Source organism: Hyla sarda, chromosome 2, assembly GCF_029499605.1.
Source record: "Hyla sarda isolate aHylSar1 chromosome 2, aHylSar1.hap1, whole genome shotgun sequence".
Classification (NCBI taxonomy): domain Eukaryota; kingdom Metazoa; phylum Chordata; class Amphibia; order Anura; family Hylidae; genus Hyla; species Hyla sarda.
Window position 1 is genome coordinate 412794231 of NC_079190.1, and position 16459 is coordinate 412810689.

General features: G+C 42.3%; 1 non-coding gene across 1 annotated transcript; it reads right to left on the bottom strand.

The window, feature by feature from the left end:
- Positions 1-14052: 14052 nt before the first annotated feature.
- Positions 14053-14159, bottom strand: LOC130359716 (U6 spliceosomal RNA). Its single transcript, XR_008890408.1, has one exon. It is a non-coding gene; the product is annotated as a U6 spliceosomal RNA (small nuclear RNA).
- Between the last annotated feature and the right edge of the window lie 2300 nt (positions 14160-16459).

Below are 16459 nucleotides of genomic sequence, written 5' to 3' on the forward strand. Positions count from 1 at the left end.
AAAGGAAAACAGGGGGGGGCACTTACGAGTCAGAGTCTTCTGGAAGGTTCAGACTTTGTCTTTTTATTCGGATGCATAGAAAATCCTAAAAGCAGGACGCCAGGGTCCGCAGCGAGGTGGGACCCTGGCGTCCTGCTTTTAGGCTTTTCTATGCATCCGAATAAAAAGACAAAGTCTGCATCTTCCAGAAGACTCTGACTCGTAAGTGCCCCCCCCTGTTTTTTTTTTGTTTCTGCAAAATACCATGTTTTAAAGACTTATGGGGTTAAGAACTACATCGAGGATCACAGGTGTGCGTGACAAGGGAAGCCGATAGCATATATTTAAGGGAAGAGTGGAATGCCTGGGTACTTATCCAACAGTGCCAATAGCTGTCTCTTTATTATATTTATTTTTAATTACATATTTCTTTTTTTAACGGGAAAACAGGGGTGATTCATACTTTTATTAAGGAAGGGGTTAAATCACATTTATTAGCTTTTTTGTTTACACTTTTTTTAGTGGACTATAACATGCAGTACATTAATTCAATACACTGATCAATGCCATGCCATAGCATTGCACTGATCAGTGTAATCGGCGGTCGATTGCTCAAGCCTGGATTTCAGGCTTGCAGAAATCAATCGCCGATTGGACGGGCAGGAGGCAGGTAAGGGACCCTCCTGATGTGTCCTAGATGATCGGTGACGCGTGCTATTAGCCCCGGGTCCCGGCTACCATTAGCCGCCGGAATCAACCCAATATGATGCGGGTTATATCGTGGGAATGGGCACAGAACGTATGCCCTGCATCCCCAAGAGGCATAAAATGTACCTGTCAGATCCCCCCCAAAAATAAAAAATAAAAAAAATATGTTATATGTTTCTCGGTACCTAATGCTGACATGTACATCTAAATTTTATTTCTCTATGACCTATATTTATGATAAAAATACCACTTTTCATTAGCTTACAGTGGTAGAAATCCTTTCTGGGAAAGGGGGCATGTCCCTCCCTTGTGTTGGTGGGAGGTGATTGGTGTTTCTGCTCATGCAGCCTTGTCCATGACTCATCTCTTTTCTATGACTCATGGACAAGCCTGATGCTGCTGCGGAACTGGTTAGTGCCCCAGTAGGTATGGGGACCCCTATTGATGGGATTTTCTGGGGAAGTTTTCTTTATTAAATATAAAAAAAAAAATTAAACAACCATATTACAAAAGGTCTTTAATTTTCATCAGTAACAACACATATTTTTTTTTTTAGAACTGAGAGTGCCCATTTAATCTATCTGAGTGTTTCCCAAAGGCCAAAGCCTATCTGGGCATATTAGGAGTTGTTGTCATGCAACAGTTGGAGGTACACTGGTTGGTGTACCTCCAACTATTTGCATCTAACTATTTGCATCCTAGTCCAGTCATGTTGTTAAACATTCCAAGGGTTACAGCACAGCAAGGCATTTGCATACAGTGCTGTACAAGCTCCCATGTTACACCCAGGGCAGGATCATCATTGGCACTCCTGGAGTGCCTGCTCTGGGCCCTGTGCCCGCAGAGGTCCCCGTCACATTCGGGACATAATCTTTTCAGGACACAAGGATGTCCCTGTTACCTCTCTGTGGCCCTGCGTTAACTTTAAAAATGCAGGGGCGGCCGGGAGGTAGCGCACGCAGGGATGTCACTGATGTCCCGTGCGTGTGCCCAGAGAAGAGCGGAGCAGTGAGGACGCGTGCACATGGTAAGTCACCAGTGGCATGTCATCTCCAGTGTTCCGACCACCGGAGGAGCGGTGGTCGGAACACTGAAGTGGGGCAGTAAACAGGCATACAGCCTACAGCCATACACTGCATTTGGCTGAAGGCTGTATGTGTGTGGGGGAACTGTACTGCACCTAATGTGGGGGAACTATACTGCACCTACTGTGGAGGAACTATACTGCACCTAATGTGGAGAACTATACTGCACCTAATGTGGGGAACTATACTGCACCTTATGTGAGGGAACTGTACTGCACCTAATGTGGGAAACTATACTGTCAACCTAATGTGGGGAACTATACTGCCAACCTAATGTGGGGAACTGTACTACACCTAATGTGGGGGAACTACAGGGTGGGCCATTTATATGATGTGCTTGGTTTAACGTTACTTTATTCTTTCACGAGTTATTTACAAGTTTCTGACCACTTAAAATGTGTTCAATGTTCTGCCCATTGTGTTGGATTGTCAATGCAACCCTCTTCTCCCACTCTTGACACACTGATAGCAACACTGCAGGAGAAATGCTAGCATAGGCTTCCAGTATCCGTAGTTTCAGGTGCTGCATATCTCGTATCTTCACAGCATAGACAATTACCTTCAGATGACCCCAAAAATAAAAGTCTAAGGGGGTCAGATCGGGAGACATTGGGGGCCATTCAACTGGCCCACGACGACCAATCCACTTTCCAGGAAACTGTTCATCTAGGAATGCTCGGACCTAACACCCATAATGTGGTGGTGCACCATCTTGCTGGAAAAACTCAGGAAACGTGCCAGCTTCAGTGCATAAAGAGGGAAACACATCATCATGTAGAAATTGTGCATATCCAGTGGCCTTGAGGTTCCCTTTGATGAAGAATGGCCCCACTATCTTTGTACCCCATATACCACACCATACCATCAATTTTTGTGTTCCAACAGTCTTGGACGGATCTATCCAATGGGGGTTAGTGACAGACCAATAGAGGTGGTTTTGTTTGTTAAATTTACCATTCACATAAAAGTTTGCCTCATCACGGAACAAAATCTTCTGAGTAATTTTTGTTTTGCCCATTCTGCAAATTCAGTGCGCCGATCTGGGTCATCCTCATTGAGATGCTGCAGTAGCTAGAGTTTGTAAGGGTGCCATTTGTGAGTAGCTAATATTCGCTCAAGGGATGTTCGACTAATGCCACTCTCCAGTGACATGTGGCGAGTGCTACTCTGTGGGCTCTTGCTGAATGAAGCAAGGACAGCCTCCTCACGCTCCTCACGTGTTAACCTCGACAACATGTCAATGGCTGTAAACAAAGAGAAACTTGTAAATAACTCATGAAATAATAAAGTTATGTTAAAACCAAGCTACAAGTGTTTTTCTTGTGAAATTCCAAATAAGTTTGATGTGTCACAGGACCCTCTTCCTATTGAAAAAACTAAAGTTGGATTCAAAATGGCCGCCATGGTCACCACTCATCTTGAAAAGTTTCCCCCCTCACATACACTAATGTGCCACAAACAGGAAGTTAACATCACCAACCATTCCCATTTTATTGAGGTGTATCCATATGAATGGCCCACCCTGTATACTGCCACCTAATGTGGGGGAACTATACTGCACCTAATGTGAAGGAACTGTACTGCACCTAATGTGGGGAACCATACTGCACCTAATGTGGGGGAACTATACTGCCACCTAATGTGGTGGAACTATACTGCACCTAATGTGGGGGAACTATACTGCCACCTAATGTGGGGGAACTGTACTGCACCTAATGTGGGGCAACTGTACTGCACCTAATGTGGGGGAACTGTACTGCACACCTAATGTGGGGGAACTGTACTGCACACCTAATGTGGGGGAACTGTACTGCACACCTTATGTGTGGAAACTGTACTGCACACCTAATGTGGGGGAACTGTACTGCACACCTAATGTGGGGGAACTGTACTGCACACCTAATGTGGGGGAATTGTACTACACACCTAATGTGGGGGAACTGTACTGCACACCTAATGTGGAGTAACTGTACTGCCAACCTAATGTGTGGGGAACTGTACTGCCAACCTAATGTGAGGGAACTGTACTGCCAACCTAATGTGGGGGAACTACAACCTAATGCGGGGAACTATACTGCACCAAATGTGGGGGAACTATAATGCACATAACGTGGGGGAACTGTCGGGGGGGGGGGGGGGCATCATAATGAAGTGCTCGACTTCCAGGCAGCCTTAATCTGGCCCTGGTTACACCACAGCAACATCTAGTAACCAAACTCCATAGCAGCATTTTCTATAAAAAGCAATGAGAAAGTAAGAGCCTTAGGTTTTGTACATTTCAGGCACATATCAGGTCATGTAAGTGAGAGTCTACATAAGGCTATGCTGCTCAGGACAGTTCCTTCCATGGACAGAACAATCTAACTTCCTCTAAAGCATACAGGAGCGGATAAGTACTGGAAGTTTTTTTTTTTTTAAATGGAGGTTATTTAGAAATCTATATATTTTTCTTGCGCCAGAATAAAATTTTTGCTCGAAAACCCCTTTAACACCTTAAGGACCAAGGGTGTACCTGTAAGCCCTGGTCCCACTCCCCTGCTATGATGCGGGGTCACGGGCTGACCCTGCATCATAGCCAGATGATATCAGCAGCTTTCAACCACCAGGACCCGTGTCTAATGCCAGACATCACCAATCGTGCTGATGCCCGGCATTAACCCCTTAGACGCGGCGATCAAAGTTGATCGCCATGTCTAAATCTAAAGTAAACGGTTGAAATCTACACAAGTTCTGAGCTGGTGTACACTCCTGCACAGGTAGCTAAAGAGGCTACAGGATTTATCACGAGGTGTATGCCTCTTAATAAATCCAACATAACCATACACTAACTGGAGTTTGCCTAAGATCCGTGTCTTAAATGCTTTTTTTCGTTGATTCCACCTCCAGAATTTTGTTCTAGAGAAGTCAATACAACTATGTTCTAAATGGTTTATAGTGAAATAAATGTGATATCGCTCTATGGTTACTGGGATATTTATTTTTGCTATTCACCTGTTTGTTTTTTTTTTTTTAGCTGAACCTGGTAAACTAGCATCAGCGTGATTTCAGAATAGGAGGAGAGAGGATCATGTGACCTCAGGGTAGACCAGAAGACCTTGCAAGTAGGTCTGATCACATGACCTCATGTTAACATGATCACATGACCTCATGTTAAATAATTGCCTTGCAAGAAGGAGTAAGGATCATCTGACCTCAGAAGGGTCAATAATACTTTCCAAACAGCACTCAGTAATTTAGTAGGACCTAAGAAGCATTTGGAAAAAGAATAGGTTGAGCTATCATAGGAATGGATAGGGGATGTGGCACTTATACAAATGATGACAGAGATAATGATGACGACCATGATAAAGATTAACCATGGCAATATGGGATCGTAAATCGTAAACTCAGAAAAGCTGGCAAGGATGTCGAGCTGTATACTTAGTTGCCTGCATGCTGACAGCCATATTGTGAGCATGAAGTAAAAAAGTGGGACATTTTCTTCTACGTTCTGAGATGGAGACAAAATTACATTTTTAAATAAAAAAAGATATGCAGTCAGCTTGCCACAGCTTTCCAATAGCAAACTCCTGCCTAACCAAAGGTCACTCTCCCCTCTCTGCTGAGTCAATGCTCCACTGCCAGTGCTAGCAGCATTAGCACTACATTGCAGTAACTTTGAAATTAACTGAGCCATAAAAACTGCTTAAAGAGACTTGGATGCACTCATTGGATAGACAGGGCTCTTATATGAAGTCATATATGAGTTATTGCTTACATACCAGTTCATCACAAACTAGTTTGGTCTGAAGTACATTTTTTGTCAAAGTCCAGCAAACTGGCCGAACCAAACTTATGAAAAGTTTTCTCATCACTAATTTAGACGATAAAAGGTTTTTGAAACATACTTTGGTTTTGTTTTCTTGTTCTAAGGTAAAAAAAAAAAAAAGAGATAACAGCAGTAATCGTCATAGGAATATATAATGCAAGCTTTGGGCATGACTAAATTAAAAATCAAATATAATAGTAAAAAAGAGAAATGTGTTCACTATGGCAATAATTATAACAGGAGAAAAGCATCTTAAAGTAAATGCAATGATTTTAACTGGCCTGTTAACCTGAGAAAGACTGTAATTAAAATATCACTTCCATTATGCAAATTAACATTTCAATGAGTAATTAATCTTGAACATGATTATTTACAACACATGCGCTGCTACATATAAATTCACAATCCACATAAACACAGTAAGTTAGATTAGAAGAGAAGCTAGAACATAGAGTATTGTCTTTATTTTAAAAAACTTATAGCACCGACATATATTAAGACCGTCAAAATGTAAAGGTGACTACTTGCACATAAAGCATAATGATTTACTTACACCTCTTGACAATTTTATGGTTTATATCAAGCAATGGTAAAACATAAAAAAATTTGTTAATATGGGTTCCTGGAAGAATAAGCTTTACTTGCTCTTTTTAGTGGTGCATTATGGTAGCATGTGAAGCCACATAACAAAACTTCAAGCATCTCATGACTGCAAATATACACTGCTCAAAAAAATAAAGGGAACACTAAGATAACACATCCTAGATCTGAATGAATGAACTAATCGTATGAAATACTTTCGTCTTTACATAGTTGAATGTGCTGACAACAAAATCACACAAAAATTATCAATGGGAATCAAATTTATCAACCAATGAAGGTCTGGATAGGGAGCCACACTCAAAATCAAAATGGAAAACCACACTACAGGCTGATCCAACTTTGATGTAATGTCCTTAAAACAAGTCAAAATGAGGCTCAGTAGTGTGTGTGGCCTCCACGTGCCCGTATGACCTCCCTACAATGCCTGGGCATGCTCCTGATTGTTACACCGAGCGCTCCGGGTCCCTGCTCCTCTCCGGAGCTCTCGGCGTTCCTCTCTCTGCAGCGCCCCGGTCAGACCCGCTGACCGGGAGCGCGGCACTGACACTGCCGGCGGGGATGCGATTCGCATAGCGGGACGCTCCCGCTCGCGAATTCCATCCCAATACACTTACCTGTCCCGGTCCCCGGCTGTCACGTCCTGGCGCGCGCGGCTCCGCTCCATAGGGCGCGCGCGCGCCAGCTCTCTAAGATTTAAAGGGCCAGTGCACCAATGATTGGTGCCTGGCCCAATCTGTCTGATTAGCTTCCACCTGTGCACCTGTCTATATAACCTCACTTCCCCTTTCCTTCCTTGCCGGATCTTGTTGCCATTGTGCCTTGAGAAAGTGTTTACTGTGTTTGCCATTACTGTGTTCCTGACCTTTTGCTATCTCCATTGACTACGAACCTTGCCGCCTGCCCCGATCTTCTGCTACGTCTGACCTTGCCTCTGTCTAGTCCTTCTGTCCCACGCCTTCTCAGCAGTCAGCGAGGTTGAGCCGTTGCGGTGGATACGACCTGGCTGCTGCCGCCGCAGCAAGACCATCCCGCTTTGCGGCGGGCTCTGGTGAATACCAGTAGCAACCTAGAACCGGTCCACCGACACGGTCCACGCCAATCCCTCGCTGACACAGAGGATCCACATCCAGCCTGCCGAATCGTAACACTGATGAGGTGGCGGATGGTCTCCTGAGGGATGTCCTCCCAGACCTGGACTAAAGCATCCGCCAACTCCTGGATAGTCTGTAGTGCAACGCGATGTTGGTGGATCGAGCAAGACATGATGTCCCAGATGTGCTCAATCGGATTCAGGTCTGGGGAACGGGTGGGCCAGTCCATAGCATCAATGCCTTACTCTTTCAGGAGTCACCCGGACTCGCAACCCGGACTTACATGTCCCCCCTCTGATTTGCTCATCTAAGATCCTGGACTGCCAATCAGCACCCTGCCCACTCTCTTTTGGACTTATCCCCATACGGCCAATGTTCCCCTATGACATTGTAACTTTACTCAGCATAGTACGGCTCGCTCCTAATTGTCCACCTCCTCACCTCTCGCAGCAAGCGGCCAATCAGCTTCAAGGGGCTCATCTCCATTCATTCCCCACAGCGGCAACCCTGCACAGCGATGACAGCCTCCTCCTACTGCCTCCTGATTGGTCCCACGGACACCGGCAGCTTCCTGATTGGTCGCCACCACGGACAATTCTCGCGGTTCAGTTTGAACTTCCAAATACTCCTGTAAAAGACCATAGCTATGATTTTTTACATGTTTTATGTGGTTTACATGCCCCTTCTTTGAATATGGTTTATTATTTATCTAAAAAGGCCACTTGCACTGTGCCATGTAAGTAGACAATGAGCAATCTATAGACAGCTGGAGAGATGTCATATGGTCAGACTCTTTCTCCTTCTGAAATGACCGAGAACGAGCCAACCAGCCTCCTGTGGCCAATATGTCCTCTGAAACAACACAACTTTTAGAAGAAATGAATAACTTTTGCTTGCTGACGATGCTGCTGGTACTGTACTTGGGCTGGGCAAATGAGTGGGATCCACAGTGCTGGTATTGCGACAAACATGCTTACTGGCAGAAGACATGGCAGATGTGCTCTTTCCTCTACTCCTTCCTTCTTCAATCATTACTTTATCAGACATTTATTAATAGTATTACTATAATTATTATGATCATTATTGTTTAAAAATATTTAGATTTTTTAGCTTTTGGGGTAATTTGTCACTCATCAAGCACTCAAGTGGTGGAGAAACTCCAAGTCAACTTTTACTCTCACAGCTAGAAATGCTGTTTTTGTTTAACTCAGAAAATACAGATTAAAGGGGTACTCCACCCCTAGACATCTTATCCCCTATCCAAAGGATAGGGGATAAGATGTCTGATTGCGGGGGTCCCGCCACTGGGGACCCCCGAATTCTCAGTAGCGGCACCCCGCCATCATCACAGCACAGAGGAAAACTCTGTGCGTGATGACGGGGCTATACAAGTTCCAGAGCACCGTGACGTCACAGCTCTGGACCCTCGTGCCGTCATGTCCCGCCCCCTCAATTTAAGTCTATGGGAGTGGGTGTGGTGGCTGCCACTCCCACTTCCATAGACTTACATTAAGGGGGCGGGGGGTGACATCAGGAGGGTCCACAGCCGTGGCGTCATGGTTCTCCGGCCCCTGTATTGCCCCGTCATCACGCACAGAAATTTTCATCTGTGCTATGATGATGGCGGGTGCTGCTACTGAGAACGCGGGGGGAAACCTTTCTATGGCTGGGTTGGTACTACAGTTACACTGCTGTTATTTGTAGTGCAAAATCACTGGACACAATACTGCAGGTCAGCACGACGCACAAATGAACTGCTACAATGCTTTACTTTGTGTTGTAGACTGTATGAAATCATCTCAGTGTTCCTACTTCCTGATCCTATGCTGAAATTTTGCCAACACTCCATGTGTTCCTCATCTCTTCTCCTATGACAGCCTTCTATCAATGTTCGCTGCACATTATTTAAGGTAAAGTTCTAAGCGGAACAGGGTTCTACGGTAATGTCTTGCTATCTCTAGCCAACATGTAAAATGCGGCTCTTAAAGGGGTACTCCACTGCCCCAGCGTTCAGAAAAAAAAATTCTGAATGCTAGGATCGGGCGGCGGGGGTTGTGACATCATGGCCACACCCCCTAAATGCAAGTCTATGGGAGGGGATGTGGTGGCCACACCCTCATTACGTCACACCATGCCCCCTCAATGCAAGTCTATAGGATGGGACGTGGCGGCCGCCACACCCCTTCACATAGACTTGCATTGAGGGGGCATGGCGTGACATCACGAGGGGCATGACCGTGACATCAGGACCCCTGCCACCTGGACCCAGCATTGTAAGTGAACGCCAGGTTCTGCATAGAGATCACGGAGTCCCAGCAGGAGGGGGGACCCCCGCAATTAGACATCTTATCCTCTATCCTTTAGATAGGGAATAAGATGTCTAGGGCAGAGTACCCCCTTTAAGTAAATCGGTCCCCCTGTTTCAAATTAGCAATCAAAGTAAAGCATTTTTTGTACTTTTGTTGAATAATAAAACAGCCGTTTTACTATTTTAAAAACAGCCCAAAATACTGTGTGTGAACATAGCCTCCCTCTGCATAGAACTGCATTGTCAGTATGTAAACTTGTGGAGAATCGTCCTGAGATTCACGAGTGTGTGCAATAAGAAAAAACAAACACCTGTCACTTTTCGCGGGGGACAAAAAAAATCTGGCATTATAGTTAGGGAACAAAATAGGGGGAGATTTATCAAAATCTGTGGAGAGGAAAATTTGACCAGTGGCCCATAGCAACCAATCAGATCGCTTCTTTCATTTTTCAGAGGCCTTTTCAAAATAAAATAAGCGGGCTGATTGGCTGCTATGGGCAGCTGGTCAAATTTTCATTTGCACAGGTTTTTATAAATCTCCCCCATAGACCTTTACTATGAGGCTCTTTTTTTCTTTGTAAATTACTGTTCCAGTAGAAAAACACTACAATAATACAAGTTTTGTGCTCACAAAAAAGGTAAAAGAAATATACAGTAAGAATAATTGAGACATGATTCTGTTTTGTACTTTGTCCAAGGCTGTTTTTAATTAAGAATGTATGCAACCTATATATAAGACCTTTGCTTTGTGGACAACGCTTCTTTGGAGGACAAAAACTATGAACATTAATAATGCAAAACAAATAGTATAGTAACAGCAACAATGTATCTGGGCATACTGTGAACATTCCTAAGCAACAGAATGAAGTCTACTGTGTGGTTCTAAATAGTTATACAAATCAGTTTATCTCTCTCTTAATTTAGCTTTTCTTTTTGGTGGTGTTTTATAAAACTAATTTCCCAAGGGCTTTGGTCTAATGAAGTATTTCGTGCTTGTTCCCTTTTACTGCTTTTAGGTACTCTTTAAGCTGTTTATGATCTGCCTTTGCAGTTGTTTTAAATATTTATGTGTATTTCCTTCTCTCTCTATAATATAATTTTTGCAGTGTTCAGCAACTCAAATCCAATGAGACTATAAGAGCCAACTGAGAAACTGAGGAGTATATTTCCAAACTAGAATAATCTATTATTTATCACAAGTTTATTGAATTTCCTTTTTATGTTTTTTTATTTTATTTCTTATTATATCCTTTTTTTTATCTTAATAGTTATAATCAAATATGACATCTAAACAATTACAATAATAATGATAATTATTACTCTAATGAAAATTATTGCTATAATTGGCAGACACAATATTTATTGTAATGAATAATTGTAATAATCAGTATTATTACTTTTCAGACTTTAGTAGTGCATTGGGTTTGATGTGCAGTTGTCCAGTACACACTTGCATCATAATAATATTCACTTACTTTTTTATGGAGAGACATATGTTTATCTCAGAGATTATTTCTGCTTCTTTGCAGCACTGGGGTTTTGGAGCTTTGTTTGATTCTCCAGGGTTTGTATGTCCCCCCTGTGTCTGTTTTTTTCCCAGATACCTCAGAATATCCTAAGTGGATATAAGCAAACTAAACCTGGCAAACCTGGTCCTGCTCAGAACTTTTCCAGGCTTGGCTCGTGTGAGTGTGGCAATGGCGGTAAAAATAGCAGAGAACAGAACAGAGAACACCTGCAGTGCTGTGTCCAGTTGGTGCACTGCAAATCCCAGATAGCAGTGAACAAGTCATAAAATCTAACTCCCACCAGTCCACTGCTGCCTGTTTTATACTGGCTACTACAACTACCACCAGTCTACCATCCCCTTGCTGCCACTACTACCAGCCAGGCTTATACATACACAACCTATAATTCCAAAAAAAAAAAAAAAGTGGGATATTTTTTTCAGCTTTCCATATAATAGCTATTTCTTCTTTAGTATTTGGGACACCAATCCTGTTGCAACTTCCAAAATTTAGGATTTTTGGAACACTTAGAAAAATCCATTGAGTCAACTTTACTTTCCAGACTTAAACACTGTTGCAAATACCAAAAAGGGTAATTTTTTTCATAATTTTTTCTTTTCAGTGTTTACATGTTACAATGTTTAAAGCTATGTCTTCAATGTTCACTGTTGAGACACATCACCAAGCTTGTTGCAACTTCCAGAAAAGGGACAATTTAAAAAAAAATTAAGCTTTACGAAAGCTATTTGTTCTTCATTATGTACAAGCTCTAAACTTTTTTGAGACACAGTCACTAATAATGTTGCAACTCCCAAAAAGAGAAAATTTTGGGAAAAAGCCATTGCATCTTACGATACCTCTTCTTGCAATATAACACCAGCAGGCATCTTATAAAAAAAATCTGATACTTTATGAACCTTTATTTTAGTGATAAAAAGCATACTAAATCTGTTAGTGAAGTGTTTTTAATTTTTTTTTTAAACAAGCTGTTTGTTACTGTGGGTTACCTCATGTCACCAAAACTTTGACATTAACTAAGCCTTAAAACCAGTCTAAAACAAATTTTTGAATACATTCCTAGCAGTGTTAAACAGGGCTTTAGAACTCAAAGGCAGTTTTATACACATGTTTTGAGGCTAATTTCATTGCTCGTTCACTTTTTAAAAAATGTGCTCAAATCTACTCCTAAGGATGTGTTCCCAAATTCAGGTTTTAAATTGCAATTATTAAATACAGGAATGGATTTTAAAGGAGGCGTCTCAATCTTTTCTTAATACATACCCTCTATTAATTATCTGCTCTTGGCTTTAAATTAATTAATTTCAATTAAAAACGTAAACATGCTAAAAAAGCAGCCAAAACAATACTATTATTTAGTTGCAAGTAGGCAGAAAATGGAACGCAGACTCCAGTCCTTGATAAATCCAACCGTGGTTACATATAAACAAACTCAGTGAGGCCAGCACATGCACCATATGCAGGTCCCTCATAGACAGAATACTATTATTTCAATTGGCTTCAAATTAAATTGCCCCAAACCCTGTTAATCATGAATCAGATATGTTAGATGTAAACTTTATTAAAGAGGGGGACTGATGTGTGGTGTAGAGCACTATGGGCTATTCGGAAGCAAAAAAGTGCCCCTGGAAAAGTCAACATCGTTTGAGTTGAGTTTTAAATTAGTGTCTTTCAGTAAAACAAAGTGTCAACATTGTAGGGAATGTGATATAAAAAAAACTATTTAGTGTTTAAGCCACATTTTTATGCTAACCATAGTTAAAAAAATATATATTTAACAAGCATAAAATCTTACAGTTTCTATTCTGGTCCCTAGACTTCCTGTTCTGTACAGATCGTTTCCCAATAATGCCTTTATCCTTATCACAGACATGTTTACAGAGAAAGCTGACACCAATAAAGAGATAGCACTGGATATACCACCATTCACAGCAGCTATTGTAATGGTCTTACTTTAAATGGCTGATAGGTGGATCTGCTGTCCTGTGTGGACAATGACTGAACTGTACCAGGGAGTGGAGTCTAAGGTGCCACGGGTTTTCACCAGAGCCTGCCACAAATTGAGATGGACATGCAGCGGCAGGCGGCATCCAGGTAGCTACCCCTGGCACGATCCTTCTGTGTAGTTTGGCACAGAAGGTAGGCATAGTCAGGTCACAGGCACAAGGTCAGGAGGCAGACGGTAAGGTAGCGTAGTCAGGTCACAAGTACAAGGTCAGGAGGTAGGCGGCAAAGTAGCAAGGTCAGGTCACAAGCGAGAGGTCAGGAACACAATAAGGCACACACAATAAGATGCTTTCTCAAAGGCACTAAGCACAAAGATCCAGCACCATAATTGGGAGGTGCCGGACTAATATACGGTCCGTTCAGCAAGGAACCAATTATGGGCGTACTGGCCCTTTAAATTTAGTAAAGCCACATGCACTCTAAGGACAGGGGAAGCCGAGCAGGAGACATGCAGGGACCAGGAAGAGGTGAGGAGATGCCCGTGGCTCAAATACAGGCGTGTTCCGCATAGCTGGTCCAGGAGCCACCAATACTGACAGCAGGGGAATGCTCAAGGCTGGACAGAATGGCCGGAGCATTAACAGATATCAGCATCCCACTCCCTGTAGAATGACCTTTGGAAAAGTCACAGAGAATGTCCAGAAACATCTCTAATTCATATTTTTGGGAAAGTTCCTTTCTATTGTTGTCTATGATCTAAAGGCCCCGCTATGAAACATATCTCTAAATGCTCTTAAAAACACAGGATAATTTTTTGCTCAGGCAACATGATAGCATATAAAAAAATCGATCCATAAGCTTTTTATTTTCATATTTTTACATACATGGTTAGGGTCTGCCTTCAGTTTATATTGTGTGTAATAGTGTCACACAAATGCACTAACCCTTTATTCAACATGGTAGAGGTACTCTGTGACATCCAATTGTGGCATTACTGTGGGTCAAGGAACCCTTCACAAATTTGCATGTCATCCTTGCGCAGCGGCCATGCTAATCTTCTCTGTATCATTCCAATTTTAGTATATGTGCTGCCAAAGCAATCACTTATCTGCCTTTTGGCTAAGATAAAGTGTAGAATCTGTTCTTATCAGTTTTTGCCAGTGGATGGGAAACGCTGGTGTGGGACTGGTGGGGATGGGTGCTGCATGGAGAGGACTGGTGTTCTGGGGCTGGTTCTGAGGAATCAGCTTGACGGCTGTCCCGATGTGACCTTGTTTTCTTCGGGTCTCGCCATGAGGCTGGGAGGGTCTAGAGCTGAGGTACTTTAGTGTCCCGAGGTGCCAAAACTTACTGGGTATACTGGCTTACTGAGTTGAAGCACTGGCACCATGGATTCTTCACCTTGTGGCACTCACCTCTTGATTCCCGGCCTTCTGGCTAGGTTCAGAGAAATTGTTTATAGATCCGGACGGATGTCCGGGCAGGATATCTGCGCACATTCACATATTTATGTATTTTTTGTCACTGTATCACCTTTTGCATGTTGTGTGTCCACAGGATTGTTAGGATGCGGTAGCCCTTCTGGGTGACCCTTCTAGCGGTCTAGGGGAGGTGTATGTGGTCATCAGGTTCCGCACCTCCCTGCAAAAACCCGGGTACTCCTGCATGGGCAGGGTACCGACCGCTAACAGTTCTGCGGGCCGATACCATAGCTAACGCCAATAGGGATGCCTGGAGCATTTGTGGTCCCTTAGTAGCTTCAGCAAAACGGGACATCGAAACTAAAACCTCGCAGGTACCATTTGTTCCTGAGGCGAAGGGTAAGGTTTTTTGGGGGGGGGGGGCTCTCCCTTGTCGGAGAAGGGCTTGCGATAGACTGCATCCTTTGTGCAAGTTTTTTTTAGTGCAACACATTTTGCACATTTTCTTGCACTTTGGGTGATTCGAGAGCACATTCCTCGGCTCTTAAATAAGAAAAAATTACTGCGGGTCTAAGTGGTAAGACTACTACTGATCACACATTAACACCTATCCTGTAGATAGGTAAGAAATGTTGTTAGTAGTCAACCCCTTCAAGGCCTCATAAACATGATAGATCCTGTGCAGGACAGGAGGATAGATGGCAGCACATGGAGGTGTCTGGGGATATTTATCTCAAAGCTGCAGGGACTTGTGAATCCACATGGAGCTCTGTGTGGTGGGTATTTTGTACACATTTAATCTCTCTATGTCATGTATGCATACAAAGGTTCACTGGGCCGCTGATGCTCTATTACAGCTCTGTACAACACAGAGGTTGTATGAAACTTTAATATGATCATGTCCAATGGACCTATCTGTGTAATATGCTTTATTTATTTATAAAATGTTTTTGCAGCATTAGGTTTTCTGTGAAAGGAACTATATGAACTATGAGAAAATAAAATAAATGGAATTCTAGGTGCAATGTTTAGATAAACCACAAACATGTACAAGCTATTTTAGTTAAGGCAATAATAGAGGACGAAGTTGAGATATTAAATGAACTAGAGACCATGGGTTATTTTTCCATCTGTCAATTTCCACACACAAACTAATATGTATTTATGAAAGATATTTAGGAAGTGATATCGATCTTTACTCAATCATTAATGTTTAATTCATTGTTTGTAATGTTTCTTATGCTATTATATTGATGGCTTTTAATAACACATTTTAATGTATTGCTGTCCTTTACAAGTGTATGAAAAATCAATAATGTTTAGGTTATATACGCCGACTATTGATTGCTTATTGTCTCAACTGAATGGCTATGTCTAACTGTATGTTAATTGAAAAATACTCTTGAAATGTTATTATTTAATTGTGACATCTGCATCTGGTGGTGACAAAGTACCAGCAGATTATTCCTCCGCTGTAATATACAGTAAGTAAAGTCTATATGCACCTTTGGGACAGTTTATACATAGACGTAATCAACTTGAAAATTGAGTAATATTAAAAATATCATATATATCCTATGCTGATCGAAAATTATAGCCTCTATTGCACAGGCATTCACTAATAGGCAGACTTCAGAGCTGAAATGATGCTGAATGTCTTGTAGGAGGAAATCCATTATGCCATGATTATGAATGCAAGTGTGGCAATTTTTTTCTGCAAACATGGTTCCGAGTGTGGCACATGGAAAGGCAAATGTGCACAAATCATAGTGAGAAATATGCACCCTTTAATAAATTTGGAGCATCCAGCACATCTTTTTATAAGGATAGGTGTATGAAGCAGTAGTATTAAATTCTCCCCAATACCTGCACAAACCTTGATAACAGCAAATGGCAAATTTGCTGCCCATTGGCACTTATGGTCATCTTCCAAGTATGTTGCACCTGTTAATTAGTTGACTAGCTTAAATTATTTTGACTCCC